The sequence below is a fragment of the Heterodontus francisci genome, chromosome 6 (assembly GCF_036365525.1).
Source record: "Heterodontus francisci isolate sHetFra1 chromosome 6, sHetFra1.hap1, whole genome shotgun sequence".
Taxonomy (NCBI): domain Eukaryota; kingdom Metazoa; phylum Chordata; class Chondrichthyes; order Heterodontiformes; family Heterodontidae; genus Heterodontus; species Heterodontus francisci.
This window is the reverse complement of record NC_090376.1, coordinates 36,850,872-36,873,179: the sequence shown is the minus strand read 5'-3', so window position 1 is coordinate 36,873,179 and position 22,308 is coordinate 36,850,872. Positions and strand designations below refer to the sequence as shown.

The 22,308-nt window shown below is 43.1% G+C and overlaps 1 protein-coding gene across 6 annotated transcripts in view; it reads left to right on the top strand.

Annotated features, from left to right (window-relative positions):
• Positions 1 to 22,308, top strand: part of nbeaa (neurobeachin a) — a 988,762-nt gene that overhangs the window by 192,007 nt on the left and 774,447 nt on the right. The gene's annotated exons all lie outside the window — the stretch shown is intronic.

Sequence of the window (22,308 nt, the reverse complement as noted above, 5' to 3'; positions counted from 1 at the left end):
CTGATTACTGAGGGAGTGTTGCACTGTCGGAGGTGCCATCTTTTTGATGAGACGTCTGCTCTCTCAGGTGGATGTAAAAAATCCCATGGCAATATTTTGCAGAGGAGCAGGGGAGTTAACTCTGTCCCAGGTAATATTTATATCTCAGTCAACAAAAAAACTAAAATACAGATTATCCGATCAATGTAATTTTGTTAATTTTGCTCTTTGCCTGAAGTGTTGGTAGTTGATGGTAAAAGTGTCTACCAACTTCATGTCATTCCAGACAGGTATTGATTTCAAATGAATACCTGTAGAAGAACTTCCTTCAAAGTCACTAAAGACAACTTGATCAGTTGCTGAATTATGCTGCTTGGAATGCCTTATTTTGATTTCAGTGATTGACGAGAGCTGTCTTGCATTCAGTGTTACTGTTTTGCGATTTGATTGTTAATCAATTTTTGACTTTTTCCTCTCAACAAAACTGTCACACATCTTCCTCAGCAGATAGAATGGAGGTACTCTGGCCAGCTGACCTCCATGACCATTTTTGCTACTGTTCCATAATCAGTTGGGTGTTTTTCTACCCCCCCCCCCCCCCACCCCCGTCATGCTAAGATGAAAGATCTCCTTATCTCCTTGTTAACCTTGTTTATCCAGTGATCTCCAAGCTGTGGCAGGTAGGCTTGACAGGTAGAGTTGGATCTAAAACCTCTGAACATTTTGTATAGAGGCAAGCCTACATGTGCTGTTGCGCTGCCTGTGATTCATGTGTAGTTGTCACATGGTGAGACTTTACTCTTCCGCTGTTGACACGGAGTAAAGCTAAAGAATTTTTTTTCCCAATTTTCTCCCCTTCTCTCCTCTCCTGAAGGTGGTGACTCATGCTGGGGTATGGTTCCACAGGCACCAGCAGCCCTCCGGTACCTCACCCAAGGGTCTGTTCTTCATGTGTGAGCCTATACGGTGAGTATCGGTGGGCTATTCGACTGTGGGGCATCATTGCCAAAGGAGTCCTTTCTTCAGCTGGTGTCTGTGCATGCAGGTTTTAGCAAGATAGTTTTGTAGTGACCTGGAGTAGAAACCCTGCCCGGTTTTTATGTTCCCTCTCTCTCTACTCTGGAGCATTGAAAGATGAGGTATTGTTCTTGAAGTTCGTTTTGAGCTTAATTGGAGCAGTGTAGGAGAGTAAAGATGGAAAGCTTGGAATGCAAATGGAAGGCAGAAATTGAAGTCACAAACCACAGATATATCAAGATTATGCTGAGAGCATAGCTGTGCTTAGATCAGCCTTCAAAACTGGAACCTGCTAGATATATTTTAACCAATACTAGAGTGGGTTGCAGAACAGTTCAACAAAAGTGATGGTGATATGTGCAGCAGTTGCCTGGTTTATCCTTGCACTGGCGACTCTACAGTCCCATGGCACAATTGCATATTAATGGATCATTGAAAAATAATAGTGATGAGCATTTCAAATTGGTACTGTATTATTCAAAATGTTTATACATTCTGCTGCTTCCTTTTTCAATATATTGTATTAAATTGGTTGTGTTGTAGTTTATAAAGAATTTTCCGAAAAGAATAAAAGTATATTTTTTCATGGCAAATGGGAGGAGAAGCTGAAAATGAGCTACAATCATATCCTTAGATCATTTCAGCTCCCCTGCATTAAACTTATGGAGGAATTTGAAATATGCATTCATCAAGGTGCTTTCTGTTTTTCCTGTAGTACCAATTGACCTGGACTCTATCTTTCTCTTGCATTGTTTTTCTAGAGGAGAGGATGTGAGAAAAATAACATCGTTGGTAGAAACTTCCATAACTGACTACTGAAAATCTGAAAGCTCCTTTGAGCCATTCTTTCTGTAAAAACTGAATCTAAGGTGAAGGCCTGCTGGGGTCTGGAGAAAAAAAAACCCGACCCGAACCCAACAGAACCACATCGGACCCGAGCCCAACCCGACCACCGGATTATTCACTTTACCTATCTTCCGATTCCGAATCCGTTTTTCACTTTTTCAGTTTGTGCAGATAAGCAACAAAAACTGTAATTGGACTTGAAAGGTTTTTTAAGAAGATGAAGATTGGAGCCACGAAGTCAGTGATTATTTGGTCATGAGTTAAACAGAAACCCATGGAGTTGTGCCCAGACAGACTTTGCTACACTGTATCAGTATCTGTATTGCTTAAAATAAACGCAGCAATTGTCCGAAGGCTCAGAAAATACCATTATACATTACCTAGACTCCTGCTTTACAGGTTGAAATACTTGCTGCAAGTTTATCCAGTGAGCAGCTGAGATGCAGAGACCAGGAAGGTCCTGAGTGGTTAATTATTATAACATATACAGTATTTATATAAGAAATATAAAATGATCACTGTCAGGACTCTAGTCTACACACATACAGTACAGTGCTGTATGTGTGTAGACTAGAGTCCTGACCATAATAATAAAAACAAAATACTGCAGATGCTGGAAATCTGAAATAAAAACAAGAAATGCTGGAAATACTCAGCAGATCTGGCAGCATCTGTGGAGAGAGAAGCAGAGTTAACGTTTTGGGTCAGTGACCCCAGTGAAGGGTCACTGACCCGAAACGTTAACTCTGCTTCTCTCTCCACAGATGCTGCCAGACCTGCTGAGTATTTCCAGCATTTCTTGTTTTTATTTCAGAGTCCTGACCATGATCATTTTATATTTCTTATATAAATACTGTATATTTTATAATAATTAATCACTCAGGACTTTCCTGGTCTCTGCATCTCAGCTACTCACTGGATAAACTTGCAGCAAGTGTTTTAACCTGTAAAGCAGGAGTCTAGGTAATGTATAATGGTATTTTCTGAGTCTTCGGGCAATTGCTGTGTTTATTTTAAGTAATACACATTCTGCAAACAGTGTGGCACAACCTGTCTGGGCACAACTCCATGGGTTTCTGTTTAGCTCGTGACCAAATAATCACTAACTTCGTGGCTCCAATCTTCATCTTTTTAAACAACCTTTCAAGTCCAATTAATACTGTGTATGTCTGACTCGACCCGACCCGAGCCCGAAAGCTGTACCCGGAAGAGCGACCCGACCCAAACCCGACACATGACGTCGGGTCCCATCGGGGTCGGGTAGCAGGCCTTTAATCTAAGGCTGAGATTTAAAGGCAAGTGATGCCTACGGTAGTAGCAGTTGTAATTATGTGAAACAGTATCCTAAGTTAGACTGTAGTAAGACAGACATATATATCCATATTTAGAAAGGGTTCTTTGAGTGGTAATCAGTATGTTGCACATTTAACAAGGAAGGATGCCAATAGTAGATTTGATTTTGCATAATGAAGCAAGAGAAATAAGTATTTAGGTAAACACTTGGGAAATAGTACCATAACCTAGTTAGAGGAGTTGAAGATCAAGATTTTGGCTTGGAAATTAAACAGTTTTTATGGAATGAAAAGTGACCTGGACCATTATTAACTACTGGAAAATGTAGCAGATCAGTGGACAAGCAGTTGGAAATATTTAATGCAAGATGGAGACAGGTTAGAATGAGTGAGGGGAGCAGAGAAATTGAGACGGCCGATGTCTCGCCGACAGTTCTCAATGAAAAGATCAAGAGTGGGTAAGAGGCCAGAGGGAGGGGTCCAGGTGGAAGGGGAATTCTGGAGGTGCGTGATTGGGTCTGTTTGTCAGGGGGAGGACTCCTGGCCAAAGACGTGAGCGCGAAGGCGATGGAAGAAGAGCTCAACGTCATGCCGAGTGCAAAGTTCATTCAGTGGGGGCATAAGGGGATACAACAGTCCGTTGCTGAGTACAAATCATTCAGCATCAGAGAGGGGAAGGTCGGAGGTTATAGTGAATACATGGCAAGGCGTCAGATCAGAAGAATGGGATCAGAGGGAAGTGAAGGGGAAGAAGGATCTGGGGGACATTATTCCCCATCAACTGTTGGAGCTTGGGTTCCTTAACACCTGAAAGGAAGAAAAAAGGTTTTTTGTTACTGCGTCAGATTATTTCTCCCTAGCCCATAACTGACCCAATCCAAATTTTGTATCGCTTTTCCTTTACTTTTACTCCTTCTGACAGGTATCTATGTGTTTAATTCTATCCTTATTTCAAAGTCAATTTCTCCATGGAGTATGTGTCAATGCCTTCATGAATTAGGATTGCTCACTCTTCTGGCCACAGTAACATACGAATTAGGAGCAGGAGTAGGCCACTTGGCCTCTCGAGCCTGCTCTGCGATTCAACAGGATCATGGCAGATCTGATTGTAACCTCAACTCCACATTCCCGCCACCCTCGATAATCTTACTCTCCCTTGCTTATCAAGAATCTGTCTATAATAAAAGCAAAATACTGTGGTTGCTGCAAATCTGAAATAAAAACAAAAAGTGCTGGAAATACTCAGGTCTGGCAGCATCTGTGGAGAGAGCAGCAGAGTCCACGCTTCAGGTCAGCAATCCTTCATCAGAACCACCTTCTTCAGAAGAATCTATCTACCTTGGCCTTAAAAATATTCAAAGACTCTGCTTTCACCGATTTTTGAGGAAGGGAGTTCCAAAGACTCATGACCCTCTGAGAAAAATTTCTCCTCACCCCTGTTTTATGTGGGTGAGTGCTTATTTTTGAACAGTGACCCCAAGTTCTAGATTCTCCCACAAAAGTAAACATCCTTTCCACATCCACCCTGTCAAGACCCCTCAGGATCTTATATGTTTCAATCAAGTCGCCTCCTACTCTTCTAAATTCCAGTGGATACAAGCCAAGCCTGTCCAACCTTTCCTCATAAGACAACCCACCCCTTGCAGGTATTAGTCTAGTCGACCTTCTCTGAGCTACTTCCAATGCATTTACATCCTTCCTTAAATAAGGAGACCAATACTGTACACAGTTCTCCAGATGTGGTCTCACCAGTGTCCTGTATAACTGAAGCATAACCTCCCTACTTTTGTATTCAATTCCCCTCGCAATAAATGATATTCTATTAGATTTCCAAGTTATTTGCTGTACCTGCATACTAACCTTTTACGATCCATGCACTAGGACACCCAGATCCCTCTGCATCTCAGCTCTGCAATCTCTCTCCATTTAGATATTGTACTTTTTTATTCTTCCTGCTAAAATGGACAATTTCCCATTTTCCCACATTATACTCCATTTGCCAGATCTTTGCCCACTCACTTAACCTGTCCTTATGTCCTCTCCACAACTTACTTTCCTACCTATCTTTGTGTCATCAGCAAAGTTAGCAACGATACCTTCGGTCCCTTCATCCAAGCTATTTATATAAATTGTAAAAAGTTGAGGCCCCAGCACTGATCCCTGTGGCGCACCACTCGTTGCATCTTGCCAACCAGAAAATGACCTATTTATGCCTATTCTCTGTTTCCTGTTAGCTAGCCAATCTTCTGTTCATGCCAATATGTTACCCCCTCCACCATGAGCTTTTATTTTCTGCAGTAACCTCTGATGTGGCACCTTATCAAATGCCTTCTGGAAAGCTAAGTACAGTACGTCCACTGGTTTCCCTTTATCCACAGTAAATGTTACTTCTGCAAAGAACTCAAATAAATTGGTCAAACAGGATTTCTCTTTCACAAAACCATGTTGACACTGCCTGATTATCTTGAATTGTTCTAAGTGCCCTGCAATAACGCATTTAATAATAGCTTCTGACATTTTCCCTAAGACAGATGTTAAGCTAACTGGCCTGTAGTTTCCTGCTTTCTGTCTCCCTTTTTGAATAAAGGAGTTACATTGGCTATTTTCCACTCCAATGGAACCTTCCCCAAATCTAGGGAATTTTGGAAAGTTAAAACCAAAGCATCAACTATCTCATTAGCCACTTCTTTTAAGACCCTAGGATGAAGTCCATCAGGACTCGGCGACTTGTCAGGCCGTAGCTCCAACAATTTGCTCAGTACCACTTCCCTGGTGATTGTAATTTTCTTGAGTTCCTCTTCCATTTCCTGATTCATAGCTATTTCTGGGATGTTACTTATATCCTCTATGGTGAAGACCGATGCAAAATACCTGTTAACTCATCTGCCATCTCCTTATTTTCCATTATTAATTCCCCCGACTCACTATCGGACCAACGCTCACTTTGTTAACTCTTTTCATTTTTAAATATCTATAGAAACTCACTATTTGTTTTTATGTTTCTAAACAGCTTTCTCTTGTACTCTAATTTTACCTTCCTTATTAATCTTTTAGTCATTCTTTGCTGTTTTTTTATATTCTGTCCAATCTTTTGGCCCGTCACCCATCTTTGTGTAATTATGTGCTTTTTCTTTAAGTTCAATACTATCTTTAACTTTTTTTTAGCTAGCCATGGATAGTGGGTCCTCCCCTTGGAATGTTTCTTTCTTATTGGAATGCATTTATTCTGTGTATTCTGAAATATCCCCTTAAATGTCTGGCACTGCATCTCTGTTGACCTATCCCTTAACCTACTTTGCTAGTTCACTTTTGCTTGCTCTGCTTTCATGCCCTCATAATTGCCCTCATTTAAGTTTAAAATAATAGTCTTGGACCTATTTTTATCCCCCTCAAACTGAATGTAAAATTCAATCATCATATGATCGCTGCTGCCTTGGGGTGCCTTCACTATGAGGTCATTAATTACTCCTATATCGTTGCACAATATCAAGTCTAGTATAGTCTGCTCTCTGGTTGGTTCCAGAACATGCTGTTTTAGGAAACTATCCCAAAACCATTCTCTGAACTCCTCATCTAGGCTACCTTTGCCCATCTTAATTTTCCAATCTATATGTAGATTAAAATCCCCCATGATTATCGCTGTACCTTTCTGACAAACACCCATTATTTCTTCCTTTATACCCAGTCCTACTGTGTGGTTACTGTTAGGGGGTCTGTACACCACTCCCACAAGTGACTCCTTGCCTTTATGATTTCTTATCTCTACCCAAACCCTTTTGGCATCCTGTTTTCCTGAACTTGGGTCATCCCTCTCTATTGTGCTAATAATTAACAGAGCCACCCCTCCACCTTTTCCTCGGTCCCTGTGCTTCCTAAATGCCATGTACCCTTATATATTCAGGTCCCAATCTATGCCATCCTGCAGCCATGTCTCTGTAATGGCTATCAGATCATACTTATTTATTTCTATTTGCGCTATCAGTTCATCTGTTTTGTTTCGAATTATATGTGCATTCAGATACAGAGCCTTTAGTTTTGTCCTTTTATTATTTTTGTTCACTGCTAGCATTGTCTGCTGATTTACTCTTAGATTTGTACTCACTGTCCCGTCCTGTCACAGTCTGTTTATCTTTTTCCATATTAATACCTTTCTCTCTTGCCTTGTCTCTACTCTTTGATTCACCACATCTTCCTAAATTTAATCCATTGCCCCCACTATTTAGTTTAAAACCCTCTCTACTTCCCTAGTTATGCGGCTGGAGAGCACACTGGTCCCAGCATGGTTCAGGTGTGGACCGTCCCAACGGTACGGCCCCCGCTTTCCCCATTACTGGTGCCAGTGCCCCAGATCCTGAACCCACTTCTACCACGCTAGTCTTTGAGCCATGCATTCATTTCTTTAATTTTATTTGTCCTGTGCCAATTTGCACATGGCTCAGATAATTAGAGATTATTACCTTTGATCTTCTTATTTTGGTGCCTAGCTCCTCAAGCTGACTACGCAGAACCTCTTTCCTTGTCCTGCCTATGTCGTTGGTACCTATATGGACCATGATCACTGCATCCTCCCCCTCCGACTTTTAAGTTCCTCTCCAGCTCTGAGCAGATGTCTCGTACCCTGGCTCTGAGCAGGCAACACAGCCTTCTGGACTCTCGCTCTTTGCTGCAGAGAATAGTGTCAATCCTCCTCACTATACTGTCCCCGAAGACCACGACTTTCCTTTTTGCTCCCCCCCCCCCCCCTTGAATGGCTTGCTGTACCACGGTGCCATGGTCAGTCTGCTCATCCACACTACAGCCTCGCTCTTGTCCATAAAAGCTGTAAGCACCTCAAACTTATTTCTCAATTGAAAGAGCTGAGGCTTCTCCACACCCACATTCTCTATTCCCTTACCTGTCTGACTCGCAGTCACACCATTCTGTCCCTGACCAAAACAAATTACCCCATTCTAAGGGGTGTGACTGCCTTCTGGAACAAAGTGTCCAGGTAACTTTCCCCCTCCCTGATGCATTTTAGTGTCTGCAGCTCAGCCTCCAGCTCAATGACTCTGAACTGAAGCTCCTCAAGCCGCAGACACTTACTACAGACGTGATTGCCATAGATTGCCGTGGCATCCAGGAGCTCTCTCATGCTGCAGCCACAATACATCATCTTTGTTGTGTTAATTTAATTACATTTGTTTTTCTTCATTAATTTGTAGTTCCCCTCCTTAACGAGCTCCTTCACTTACCAAACTCCTTCACTTACCAAACTCCCTTCTTCACACTCAGTGCCCTCCAGCAGCACTCAGTGCAGACAAGCAGCACTGAGAGTTCCCTGAATTTATACTCTCAGAAAACAGTGATGTGTCAGCTTAGTTGGAACTCTGTTAGTGCTCAGAAACCAGTTTAATCTAGTTACCTAATGAACTAGCTACAGCTACTCTGAGAGAGCTTGTATACCCCTGTTTAATACATTAAGAAACTTAACTTGCTTCTTAACTTAAACAGTAATTTTAGTTAATTGCTAAGTGTAAACAAAACAAAACCATTTCATGTACTGTTTGTCAAGTCACTGAGCATGTCTGAGATCCGTTCTTCTGTGCAAATTCACCATCCATTTCCGCATGTTAGCTGCTTCATGTGTAACAAATCACATCTGCATACTCGTACTGGTATCCCAATATCATGCCACAGCTGCCATCCAGTACAAGCCAGTCTTGGGTTTGCAGGTAATCTAATCGAAATATTAAGATGGGTGTCTGATTGAAGATCTTTGTTTATCTCCACTGCATAGACTCAATGGGCCGAATGGCCTCCTTCTGTTCTGTAAATGACTCTAAGACTCTATGCATGGTCCTGATGTGTTGGGTAGTGGCCAGACTATCAGATGCAGTTCTCTTAAAAAGTTCATTGACAAGGCAGAATGGTAATGAACGGGATGTGTAAAATTCAATGGGAGGAAGTGATTGAAGATAGGAGATAGAGACAGGAAAAAAAACACGGTGCCAAATGGAAATTGGAAAAATCACTGGGGCGCAGTTCAATGCAACATAGCAATGTGCAATCCATGTACATTCCACTGAAAGTCAGGAAAAAGTAGTTGAGATGAATAAATTGATAGATTTCTCTTGAAGATCTTTGTTACCATTCTATCTCATTTATCTTTCCTGGAGGAACAAACATTCCCACATAGTCCCAGCTGTTAACATATTTTGTTTGTCTTTCCTCATTTTAGATGACCTTTTATTTCAGAAAAATGACCTGTTATATTGTGTCTGACGTTTTATCATTTCAAAATTATCCTAAATTCAACTAGCAGTGCTATTGGGCTGATGAATTTATCAATGTTCAAGTTATTTCTCCCCTTCTCAAACCCTTTGGCCAGGAAATTATCCGGGCAACGGGGGTCACTACCTCTGGCGAAAGCGTGGTGTGAACCCCACATCGCCCCTTCTGTGGGAGGCCCGCCAAATCAAGTGCCAATTTGGCACTTAACTGGACAGCGACGGGCCTTGCATGGAGTCAAGGACCTTGGTGACAGAAGACCTGCCCTCTGAGAGCTACCAGCCAATCTGAGGCCAGTAGCTCTTTAACTGAGCAGCACCACCGCAGAGGCTACCAGTGCAGCACTCACCTGAGGCCTAGGAGAAGCGCTGGACCCAGGCCACAGGTCGGTTGCGGGGGGAGGGTTCTCGCAGGGTGGGTGTCATGGGGCAGATGGATGTAGGGGATCAGCAGCAAGGGTGTTGAAGCAAATGGCTTCACATTAGATTTTTAGGCTTTTTTACATTCCGTGCATTTTGACAATGTTGCAAGTTCATTACCTTTCCACTAGCGGTTGCCATACAGTGCGTTTAAATTTTTTTTCTCCATCAGGACTGCAGATACTGGTGAATATTCAGCCGATTTTTTACTTAACTACAAGGCAGAGGAGTGCTTTATTTAGCAATCAAATTCAATATTTTACGGTCAGTTTTTACAGATGCAACTGCCTTTTTAAGGCTTCATTTTTTGACCAGTTTTTTTTTACACTGTTAAAAAGGTTTTAGTCAAACACAACAGTGACTCTTTCCTGGCGGCCTTTTATATTTTTGTGTCTGGGGCTGCTATTATGGACCCTGGGTCATTGTTGTAAATCAAGATGTTTGCAACCAATGGTGTGGATTTATGGATTAGAAACTGGACTGAAATAACGACATTCGAAATGCTGTACATAGTTTTAAGATGTTCTTTACACTTTTTAATTTGCACTATGGGTAGGTAGAGGTTTTTAATCACCATTCTCACTGATGATGTGGCTCTCAGCAGGCCCCTCTCTTCCCAATGCCGTGTCCCTCGTTCAGGCACTCTGCATTTTAACGAGGCTCCCCCCCCCCCCCCCACCCCTGTGAACCCACATGTCTTTTCTTGCTGTGCTCCCTGTGTGATGGCAGGCCTGCCCGCTGCTGGGCTAATTGTGGCAGTGGCAGGATGAGGCCCTTAATTGTGCATTAATTGCCCACTTAAGGGCTTCAATTGGCAGTGGGGTGGGAAGGCCATTCACAGGCCTTCCCGCCTCAGACTTAATTCCACCCTGCCACCATCCCACCCGATTACATGCTCTCTCCGTCTCCAAACCCGCCACAGGGGAAGAACAGAAAATTCCCCCCTTTATCTTGAAAGAGAACACATGGCATGAATGGGTAAGGCCAAGCCTTTAAAAGGCAATGCGTTTAGTTCAAATCGTCACCATGCTGTTACATTTGATGTCTGCAGATAATTTCTTAGATTCCTATGCTGCGGTATCAGTATTCAGGCGGATCTGAAGCACATCCTCATCTGTTTGAAAGAGAAAAATGAGAATCCAGTGTGGCTCTGCTTAAGAACTCAATGGGTTAATTTGTCCAATCGTATCTCTTAATTTGGACACATAATATTTAATAATGCCCAATAGATAAGTTTGCACTCAGCAATACAGAAGTGGTGCAGTGATTTAAAAGAAAAAATAACAGCTGTCAGCAGACGGGGTTAAGCTCTCTGCTTGTTTGCAAAGGGGCAAAGGAAACTTATATGTACGCAATTGTGTCACTTCATGTATTTTTAAAAATAATTCCCAAGTGAATAGGAAGCAAACACCATTTTAAAATTTTACCCCCCCAAGTCTTGGTACTTTTTAAAAACTTGCATAAGTTGTTTTTATCTTTACAAATTGAAAACACGAAAACCATTAGTAACATTTATGATTTCATAGAAAAAACATTCCCATCAGAGAAGATAATTTAGATTAAACTCCAATTATTTCCAAACTTTTTAGCATTCTTCTCAAACTGATTTTTCAATCTCTAATGTTTGCTACTTAACTCGTATGGAAAAACTGTCAGTAAGATGTGTCTTTAATTTAAATTGCAAAAAGGCAATAGCAGATTTTTAAAAAACGCTTGAGTCCAATTCAAGCAAAGTGTTCTGAAAAGTTCAAATTGGATTTCTTTCAGACATCCTAGCAGACATAACTTTAAGGATCAAGGGTGAAGCTTATTTTTTTGGAAACAAGCTCTTAGGTGCAATTCACAGTTGCACATGTAAATTTTGGTTAAAATAAAAACCAAACCAGCATCTTTAACAAAATGTAATTCAGGTTTTTTAAAAATCCCAATTCTGGGTGAACAATCTTAAATTGAAATCAACAGTCTCAACAATCGCAGTCACGCTTTCATACTGCAATGCAACTTAGGAATATTGATTCCTGTAATGGATTATGAACTCAAATCCCAGGATTTGAGCCCAAGGACAATTTAGAGTTTCAACTAGGTCAAAACCAAAACATGATTGATGTTTCTCACAAAAAATACACGTGTATACATACATAGAGAGGACAAGTAACAAACTAATGCATCCAACATTAAAGACAAAATTACCAAGGGCTAATGACTTTTAGCTCTGCAGAGAAGAGCGTATTCCGCCAGTATGCACACAGACATTCGTTTGAAAACCAACGTTCAAGTAACATTAATCTCCTAAGTATTCATAAGTCAGGTAATTTTCACATTCATTCAGAATTTCACACGAACTGAGCATCCTCTCAGTTTGCTTTCACTCAGATATTTTTATGTTTCATTTTCCTCGGCATGGAATCTGGCTATGGACTTCAGTGGCGGTTTCAAATTTTTTCTTTTCCTTTGTCTTTTGAACTGTCGTCTTAGCAGCTCATTGTTATCATCCCAACTGCACTGCACCCTGTCTGTCCCCCATGCAGTTACAGATGAGACCACAGTATCTCACTTCGTCAGCTGACTGAACAGTTCATAAATTTCTAACTTACACATAAAATTTGTAATATCACTGGCCTAGTAATCCAGAGATCCAGGCTAATAAAGGCAAGTATCCCATATGCTTTCCTAACCACCTTATCTACCTGTGCTGCTGCCTTCAGTGATCTATGGACAAGTACACCAAGGTCCGTCCCTCTGACCCTCTACTTCCTAGGGTCCATTGTATATTCCCTTGCCTTGTTAGTCCTCCCAAAATGCATCACCTCACACTTCTCAGGATTAAATTCCATTTGCCACAGCTCCACCCATCTTACCAGTCCATCTATATCGTCCTGTAATCTAAGGCTTTCCTTCTCACTATTTACGACACCACCAATTTTGGTGTCATCTGCGAACTCACTGATCATACCTCCTGTATTCACGTCTAAATCATTAATGTACGGTACAAACAGCAAGAGTCCCAGCACCGATCCCTGTGGTACACCACTGGTCACAGGCTTCCACTCGCAAAAGCAACCCTCGACCATCACCCTCTGCCTCCTGCCACTAAGCCAATTTTGGATCCAATTTGCCAAATTGCCCTGGATCCCATGGGCTCTTAGCTTCTTAACCAACCTCCCAAGCGGGACCTTATCAAAAGCCTTACTGAAGTCCATATAGACTTCATCAACTGCTTTACCCTCATCTGCACATTTTGTCACCGCCTCAAAAAATTCAATCAAGTTAGTCAGACACGATTTCCCCCTGACAAAACTTTGCTGACGACGACTTCTTTGGCCTCCTTGTTTCGAGAGACAATGGGTAAGCGCCTAGAGGTGGTCAGTGGTTTGTGAAGCAGTGCCTGGAGTGGCTATAAAAGCCAATTCTAGAGTGACAGACTCTTCCACAGGCACTGCAGATAAAATTGATTGTCGGGGCTGTTACACAATTGGTTCTCTCCTTGCGCTTCTGTCTTTTTTCCTGCCAACTGCTTAGTCTCTTCGACTCGCCACTCTTAAGCCCTGCCTTTATGGCTGTCCGCCAGCTCTGGCGATCACTGGCAACTGACTCCCATGTCTTGTGGTCAGTGTCACAGGACTTCATGTCGCGTTTGCAGACGTCTTTAAAGCGGAGCCATGGACGGCCGGTGGGTCTGATACCAGTGGCGAGCTCGCTGTACAATGTGTCTTTGGGGATCCTGCCATCTTCCATGCGGCTCACATGGCCAAGCCATCTCGAGTGCTGCTGGCTCAGTAGGGTGCATTTGCTGGGGATGTTGGCCGCCTCGAGGACTTCTGCGTTGGAGATACGGTCCTGCCACCTGATGCCAAGGATTCTCTGGAGGCAGCGTAGATGGAATGAGTTGAGACGTCGCTCTTGGCTGACATACGTTGTCCAGGCCTCGCTGCCGTAGAGCAAGGTACTGAGGACACAGGCTTGAAACCTGATTAATTCCTGCCTCTTCAAGTGGAGATTAATCCTGTCCCTCAGAATTTTTTCCAAAAGTTTCCCAACCACTGATGTTAGACTCATCGGCCTGTAATTACCTGGTTTATTCCTGCTACCTATCTTAAATAATGGTACCACGTTCGCTGTCCTCCGGTCCCCTGGTACCCCTCCTGTGGCCAGAGAGGATTTAATGATTTAGACGTGAATATAGGAAGTATGATAAGTAAGTTCGCAGATGACATGAAAATTGGTGGATTCGTAAATATAGAGGAGGAAAGCCTTAGATTACAGCATGATATAGATGGGCTGGTAAGATGGGTGGAGCTGTGGCAAATGGAATTTAATCCTGAGAAGTGTGAGGTGATGCATTTTGGGAGGACTAACAAGGCAAGGGAGTATACTTTGGATGGTAGGGCCCTAGGAAGTACAGAGGGTCAGAGGGACCTTGGTGTATTTGTCCATAGATCACTGAAGGCAGCAGCACAGGTAGAAAAGGTGGTTAGGAAAGCATATGGGATACTTGCCTTTATTAACCAAAGCATAGAATATAAGAGCAGGGAGGTTATGATGGAGTTGTATAAAATGCTACTTAGGCCGCAGCTGGAGTACTGTGTACAGTTCTGGGCACCACACTATAGGAAGGATGTGATTGCACTGGAGAGGGTGCAGAGGAGATTCACCGGGATGTTGCCTGGGCTGGAGCATTTCGGCTATGAAGCGAGACTGAAAAGGCTGGGGTTGTTTTCCTTAGAGCAGAGAAGGCTGAGGGGAGATATGATTGAGGTATACAAAATTATGAGGGGCATTGATAGGTTAGATAGGAAGAAACTTTTTCCCTTCGCAGAAGGGTCAATAACCAGGGGGCATAGATTTAAGGTAAGGTGCAGGAGGTTTAGAGGGGATTTGAGGAAAAGATTTTTCACCCAGAGGGAAATCTGGAACGCACTGCCTGAAGAGATGGTCGAGGCAGGAAGCCTCACAACATTTAAGAAATATTTAGACGAGCACTTGAAACACCACAGCATACAAGGCTACGGGTCAAGTGCTGGAAAATGGGATTAGAATAGGCAGGTGCTTGATGGCTGGCACAGACACGATGGGTCGAAGGGCCTGTTTCTGTGCTATATAACTCTATGACTGTATGACTCTAATACTCTGGGGGCATGGGTTCAAATCCCATTATGGCAGCTGGTTTAATTGAAATCCAATTAATAAATGAAAATCTGGAATTGAAAGCTAGTCAGTAATGGTGACCATGAAACTACCATCGATTGTTGTGAAAACCCATTTGGTTCACTACTGTCCTTTAGGGAAATAAATCTGCTGTCCTTAGCTGGTCAGGCCTACATGTGACTCCAGACCCACATCAATGTAGTTCACTCTTAACTGCCCTCTGAAATGGCCGAGAAAGCCACTCAGTTGCCCTCCATCATGTTGTGTGGCACTATTACTGTGCTAAATGTTATAGGTTTTTAACAGATCTATCAGCAATAAACTGGGCATTCATGATGCACTGTGGACCATCATCAGCAGCAAAATTGTATTCAAACAAATCTGTAACCTCGTAGCCTGGCATATCTCTCACTGTACCATTACCATCAAGCCAGGTGATCAACCCTGTTTCAATGAGGAGTGCAGGAGAGCATGCCAGAAGCAGCACCAAGCATACCTGACAATAAGGTGTCAACCCGGTGAAGCGATAACACAGGACTACTTGCATTCCAAACAGCATGCAATAGACAAAGCTAAGCAATTCCTCTATCAACGGATCAGATCCAAGCTCCGAAGTCCTGCGACATCCAGTTGTGAATGGTGGTGAAAAATTAAACAGCTAACAGGAGGATGAGGCTCCTCAAATATCCCCATCCTCAACGGTAGGGGAACCCAGCAAATCAGTGCAAAAGAACAGGCTGAAGCATTCGCAGCCATCTTCAGCTAGAAGTGCCGAGTGGATGATCCATCTCGGCCTGCTCCTGAGGTCCCCAGCATCACAGATGCCAGTCATCAGCCAATCTGATTCGTATCACGTGGTATCGAGAAACAGCTTAAGTCACTGGTTACTGGAAAGGCTATGGATCCTGACAACATTCCGGCTGTAGTGCTGAAGAGTTGAGCTGCAGAACTAGCCGTGGCCCTCGCCAAGCTGTTCCAGTACAGTTACAACACTGGCATTTACCTGGCAATGTGGAAAATTCCCCAGGTATGTCCTATCCACGAAAAGCAGGATAAATCCAATCTGGCTAATTACCACCCCATCAGTCTACACTCGATCATCAGCAAAGTGATGGAAGGTGTCGTTGATAGTGCTATCAAGTGCCACTTAAACAGCAAAAACTACTCACTGATGCTTGGTTTGGTTTCTGCCAGGGCTATTTGGTTCCTGACTTCATTACAGCTTTGGTCCAAACATAGATAAAAGAGCTGAACTCGGGGTGAAGTGAGAGTGTTTGACCTGGATGTCAAGGCAGCATTTGACTGAGTGTTGCATTCAGGAGCTCTAGCTAAACTGAAGTCAATGGGAATCAAGGAGAAAACTCTCCACTAGTTTGAGTCATACCTAGCACAAAGGAAGATGGTTGTGGTTGTTGGAGATCAATCATCTCAGCCCCAGGACATCACTGCAGGAGTTCCTAAGGGTAGTGTCTGAGGCCCAACCATCTTCAGCTGCTTTGTCAATGACCTTGCCTCCATCAAAAGGTCAGAGATGGGGATGTTTGCTGATGATTGTACTATGTTAGTACCATTTACATTCCTCAGATACTGAAGCAGTCCGTGTCCTTATGCAGCAAGACCTGAACAACTTTCAGGCTTGGGCTGATAAGTGGCAAGTAACATTCATGCCACACAAGTCTCTCAGAGAATGATGATCTCCAATACAAGAGAATCTAACCATCTCCCCTTGACATTCAACGGCACTACCTTTGCTGAATCCCCCACTATCAACATCCTGGGGGTTACCATTGACCAGAAACTAAACTGGAGCAGGCACATAAATACTGTGGCGACAGGATGAGGTCAGAGACTGGAAATTCTGTGGTGATTAACTCACCACTTGATTCCACAAAGCCTGTTCACCATCTACAAGGCACAAGTCAGGAATGTGATGGGATACTCTGCACTTACCTGGATGAGCATGGCTCCAACAACACTCGGGAAGCTCAACACCATCTAGGACAAAACACTCTGCTTGATTGGCGCCTCATCCATCACCTTAAACATTCACTCCCTCCACCACCGGCGCACATTGGCAGCAATCTGTACCAACTACAAGATGCACTGCAGCAACTCACCACACCGGCGCAGTGGTTAGCACCGCAGCCTCACAGCTCCAGCGACCCGGGTTCAGTTCTGGGTACTGCCTGTGTGGAGTTTGCAAGTTCTCCCAGTGGCCGCGTGAGTTTCTGCTGGGTGCTCTGGTTTCCTCCCACAGCCAAAGACTTGCAGGTTGATGGGTAAATTGGCCATTGTAAATCGCCCCTAGTGTAGGTAGGTGGTAGGAGAATGGTGGGGATGTGGTAGGGAATATGGGATTAATGTAGGATTATATAAATGGTTGGTTGTTGGTCAGCACAGACTCGGTGGGCCAAAGGGCCTGTTTCAGTGCTGTATCTTTCTATGACTCCATGACCTCCTGTGACAGCACCCTCCAAACCCGTGACCTCTTCCACTCAGAAGAACAAGGACAGCAGAAGCATAGGAACAGCACCACCTGCAAGTTACCCTCCAAGTCACACACCATCCTGACTTGGAAATATATCCCCGTTCCTTCACTGTCACTGGATCAAAATCCAGGAACTCCCTCCCTAACAGCACTATGGGTGTCCCCGAACCAGATGGACTACAGTAGTTCAAGAATGCAGCCCACCACCACCTTCCAAAGGACATTTCGGACGGACAGCAAATGCTGGCCATGCCAGCAATGCCTACATCCCGTGCAAGAATTAAAAAAACTTAATTTAACTGTTCCTTCTCTCCCTGGAGCGCTTTCTCATTCAAGTCTCTGTGCTGTGTGCACAATTACGTTGCATTCTGCAAAAGACACCTCCCTTTACCCAAGTTAAGGCTGTCCAGGGTAAGTTGACCCTGGACCCAATCCACTACTTTCTTGTACGAGTCCCATTCCAGACTCCCATGAAACGAGACTAAGTCACTTGCAGACGGTTTCTCAAACTCCTTGTTCCTTGCAGACAAAATACAATCAGCCATATTTGGTCCCCAATCGCTTCACTACTGGAAGGTCAAATGCTGCATGCTCCAGAAGGTTCCCTTCTGAATAATATGGCCTAGGATCCCACTTACACTGAATAAAATTTTAAAATAATAAACTATCATCACTCCTGGCATGCTTGGCAAATATTGGAATTCAGGGTATTAGAGTCAATTAACTCTTTACCCCTTTATTTTCAAGTTCGAAAAATGATTCAAAGTGTTACTCCTTATTGGTGACAGTGGTTATATTTTATTTGCTATAAGTAGGACTTGAAACCTGCTAATGTCTGAACAGTACTATAGTAGTGCAACAGCATTACCATTACTCCCTGGTTAGAAGGGCAGTCTCCATGTGATTACTACCTGGTTGTGCTCCAGGTACTGTCTCATCAGTCAATGCAACACACAATACCTCTACCATCTCTGTGCTCGGGGAATCCCTTGACACAGCAAAGCCTATGGAGGCTGATTTAACCTAATCTTTACCTCACTATTATTTGAAAAGCCCAATTACAAAACATGTCATTTATCCATCTTCCCACTCAAACCAGGTCAAACTCTCAAGATCTCTGGCTTCCCAAGCTGAGACTCCTATCGGCTCGTAAACATTTCATGCTACTGCCTGCCAAAGCAAGGAAAACATGTTGGCCTTGGCACCCAAGTGTCCTGTCTAGGTTTCAAGGCACTATTGATTTCTCTGCCCTGTATCTGGGCCTCTGGAATTCTGCTAAGGTGTTTATCTTTTAGTTCTCACACAGCAGCCAGTCTATTTTCAAATGCTACTAGATTTCTGCTAAAGTTTACCTTTTTACCATTTGGTCAATGAAGGCCCACACTGCAATTCCCCATCAAGTCATCTCTCAGCTGCTGTTATGGAGTATCATAAGCAGGGATAAAAGAGTTCAGTATAAGATTAAGTGTAACTGGTACAGCAAGGTGGTAAGGGATATGTGTGGTTCCCATTGTTCACCTCCCAACTGACCACAGCAAGTGTTTTTGTTGCTTGGGTTTTAAACTTTTGTGTTACATTTGTCAAAAAAACAGACAGCGACAGGTTTTCTTGTAGTTTTAAAACAGGAGTTTAACTATTGAGCAATATTCATTCCAGAAATGATTGCAACCGTACCCACGCACCCATTCACTCGCGCACACACACAGAGACACACAAGAATAGATAGAGAGGAAAAGGGTAAGTGGCTTGAAGTGAGGTAGGTTCACGGTAAACCTGTTGAATCTTCTCAGAGGTCAATTTCTCTCTTAAAGTTGCAGGCCTGGGTTGTTTGTAGATTTTTCTGGTGATTGAGACTTCAGTCTAGAGATGGTGATCACTTTAAGTTCTCTGCTGCAACAAGTTTTTGTTTGGTTCTGTCTCCACAAAGGAGGACACAAATAACATACCAGAAATGTTGGGGAACACAGGGTTTAGTGAGAGGGAGGAACTGAAGGAGATCAGTATTAGTAGAGAACGAGGCAAGGCAATATAAAATAAAGGTTACAATTCTAATTATTGTGTAATGAGAGAGGAATAATTGACACTATAGTTGTGCGAGACCCTCTGGGGATGAGCGACCATAATGATAGAATTCTTCATCAAGATGGAGAGTGACGTAGTTGATTCTGAGACTAGCGTCCTGAATGTTAATAAAGGAAACTACGAAGGTATGAGGCTCAAGTTGGCTATGATGGATTGGGAAACGTTACTTAAAGGGATGACAGTGGACAGACAATGGCAAACATTCAAAGAGCGCATGGATGAACTGCAACAATTGTTTGTTCCTGTCTGGCGCAAAAGTAAAACGGGCAAGGTATCCAAACCATGGCTTACAAGGGAAATTAGAGATAGCATTAGATCCAAGGAAGAGGCATACAAATTCGCCAGAAAAAACAACAGACCTGAGGATTGGGAGACGTTTAGACTTCAACAAAGGAGGACCAAGGAATTGAGTAAGAAGGGGAAAAAAAGAGTATGAGAGTAAGCTTGCGGGGAACATAAAAACTGACTGTAAAAGTTTCCATAGGTATGTGAAGAGAAAAAGATTGGTAAAGACAAATGTAGGTCCCTTACAATCAGAAACAAGGGAATTTATTATGGGGAACAAAGAAATAGCCGATCTACTAAATGCATACTTTGGTTCTGTCTTCACAAAGGAGGACACAAATATCATACCAGAAATGTTGGGGAACACAGGGTTTAGTGAGAGGGAGGAACTGAAGGAAATCAGTGTTAGTAGAGAAATCGTGTTAAGGAAATTGATGGAATTGAAGGCCGATAAATTCCCAGGGCCTGCTAATCTACATCCCAGAGTACTTAAGGAAGTGGCCCGAGAAATAGTGGATCCATTGCTGCTCATCTTCAAGATTCTATAGACTCTGGAACAGTTCTTACAGATTGGAGGGTAGCTAATGTAACCCCACTGTTTAAAAAGGGAGGTAGAGAAAAAACAGTGAATTATAGACCAGTCAGCCTGACGTCGGTAGGGGAAAATGCTAGAGTCCATTATCAAAGATTTTATAGCAGAGCACTTGGAGAACAGTGGAAGAATCGGGCAGAGTCAGCATGGATTTACGAAAGGGAAATCATGCTTGACAACTTTACTAGAACTCTTCGAGGATGTAACTGGTAGAGTTGATGAGGGGGAGCCAGTGGATGTGGCTGACTTGGACTTTCAGAAGGCTTTCGACATAAGAGGTTAGCGTGTAAAATTAAAGCGCATGGGATTGGGGGTAGTGATTTGCGATGGATAGAAAATTAGTTGACAGACAGGAAACAAAGAGTAGGAATAAACGGGTCTTTTTCCGAATGGCAGACAGTAACTAGTGGGGTACCACAGGGATCAGTGCTAGGATCCCAGCTATTCACAATATATATTCATGATTTAGATGAGGGATCTATATGTAATATCTCCAAATTTGCAGATGACACAAAACTGGGTGGGAGTTGTGAGGAGGATGCAGAGAGGCTTCAGGGTGATTTGGACAAGTTGAGTGGTCGGGCAAATGCATGGCAGATGCAGTATAATGTGGATAAATGTGAGGTTATTCCACTTTGGTAGCAAAAACAGGAAGGCAGATTATTATCTGAATGACTATAAACTGGGAGAGGGGAATATGCAGCGAGACCTGGGTGTTCTCGTACACCAATCGCTGAAGGTAAGCATGCAGGTGCAACAGGTGGTAAAAAGGGCAAATGATATGTTGGCCTTCATAGCGAGAGAATTCGAGTACAGGAGCAGGGATGTCTTGCTGCAATTATACAGGGCCTTGGTGAGGCCACACCTGGAATATTGTGTGCAGCTTTGGTCTCCTTATCTGAAGAAGGATGTTCTTGCTATAGAGGGTGTGCAACGAAGGTTTACCAGACTGATTCCTGGAATGGCGGGACTGACAAATGAGGAGAGATTGAGTCGGTTAGGGTTATATTCGCTAGAGTTCAGAAAAGTGAAGGGGGATCTCATAGAAACCTATAAAATTCTAACAGGACTTGACGGGGTAGATGCAGGAAGGATGTTCCCGATGGTGAGGGAGTTCAGAACCAGGGGTCATAGTCTAAGGATACAGGGTAAACCTTTCAGGACTGAGATGAGGAGAAATTTCTTCACCCAGAGAATGGTGAGCCTGTGGAATTCACCACCACAGAAAGCAGTTAAGGCCAAAACATTGTATGTTTTCAAGAAGGAGTTAGATATAGCTCTTGGGGCGAAAGGGATCAAAGGATATGGGGGTAAGCGGGAAGAGTTGGATGATCAGCCATGATCATAATGAATTGCAGAGCAGGCTCGAAGGGCCGAATGGCCTACTCCTATTTTCTATGTTTCTATGTAAGTGGAAGTGTAGAATTCACAGCAGGGCTCCTTCTTTGGCTTTTTCTGGTTCTCAGCTCTCGGCTAGACAGGCTTTTGTGATGTTGTTCTGAGTTTGTCCCTCTCCTCTCCAGAGAGCTACTTTTTAAGGTCAAACATCTGTCACCTGTTGCTGCTTTTGGGAGATGCAGAGCCCCCTCCCTGTTATGACCAACAATGGACCAGGCTGTGGCTACTTCAAACCTTTTGTTTCAGAAGAATCCATTTAATTTAAAAATGTCACTTCATGGGTTCATAATTGACACCTCTTAGCTTGGAATGTATCATTTTGTCCTTAACAGCCAGTAAGACAGTTTGAATATACAAAGCCAGGTCGTTCAACCTTCGGTGGCCATTTTGCAGCTCATTGTTCACTTTTTAAAGGAAAAGTCAATTTTTATAACTCTTCAGTTTGGGTTCTGTATTTTCATCGCTGCACTTCATGTGAGTGTGACAGTAACATTAAAA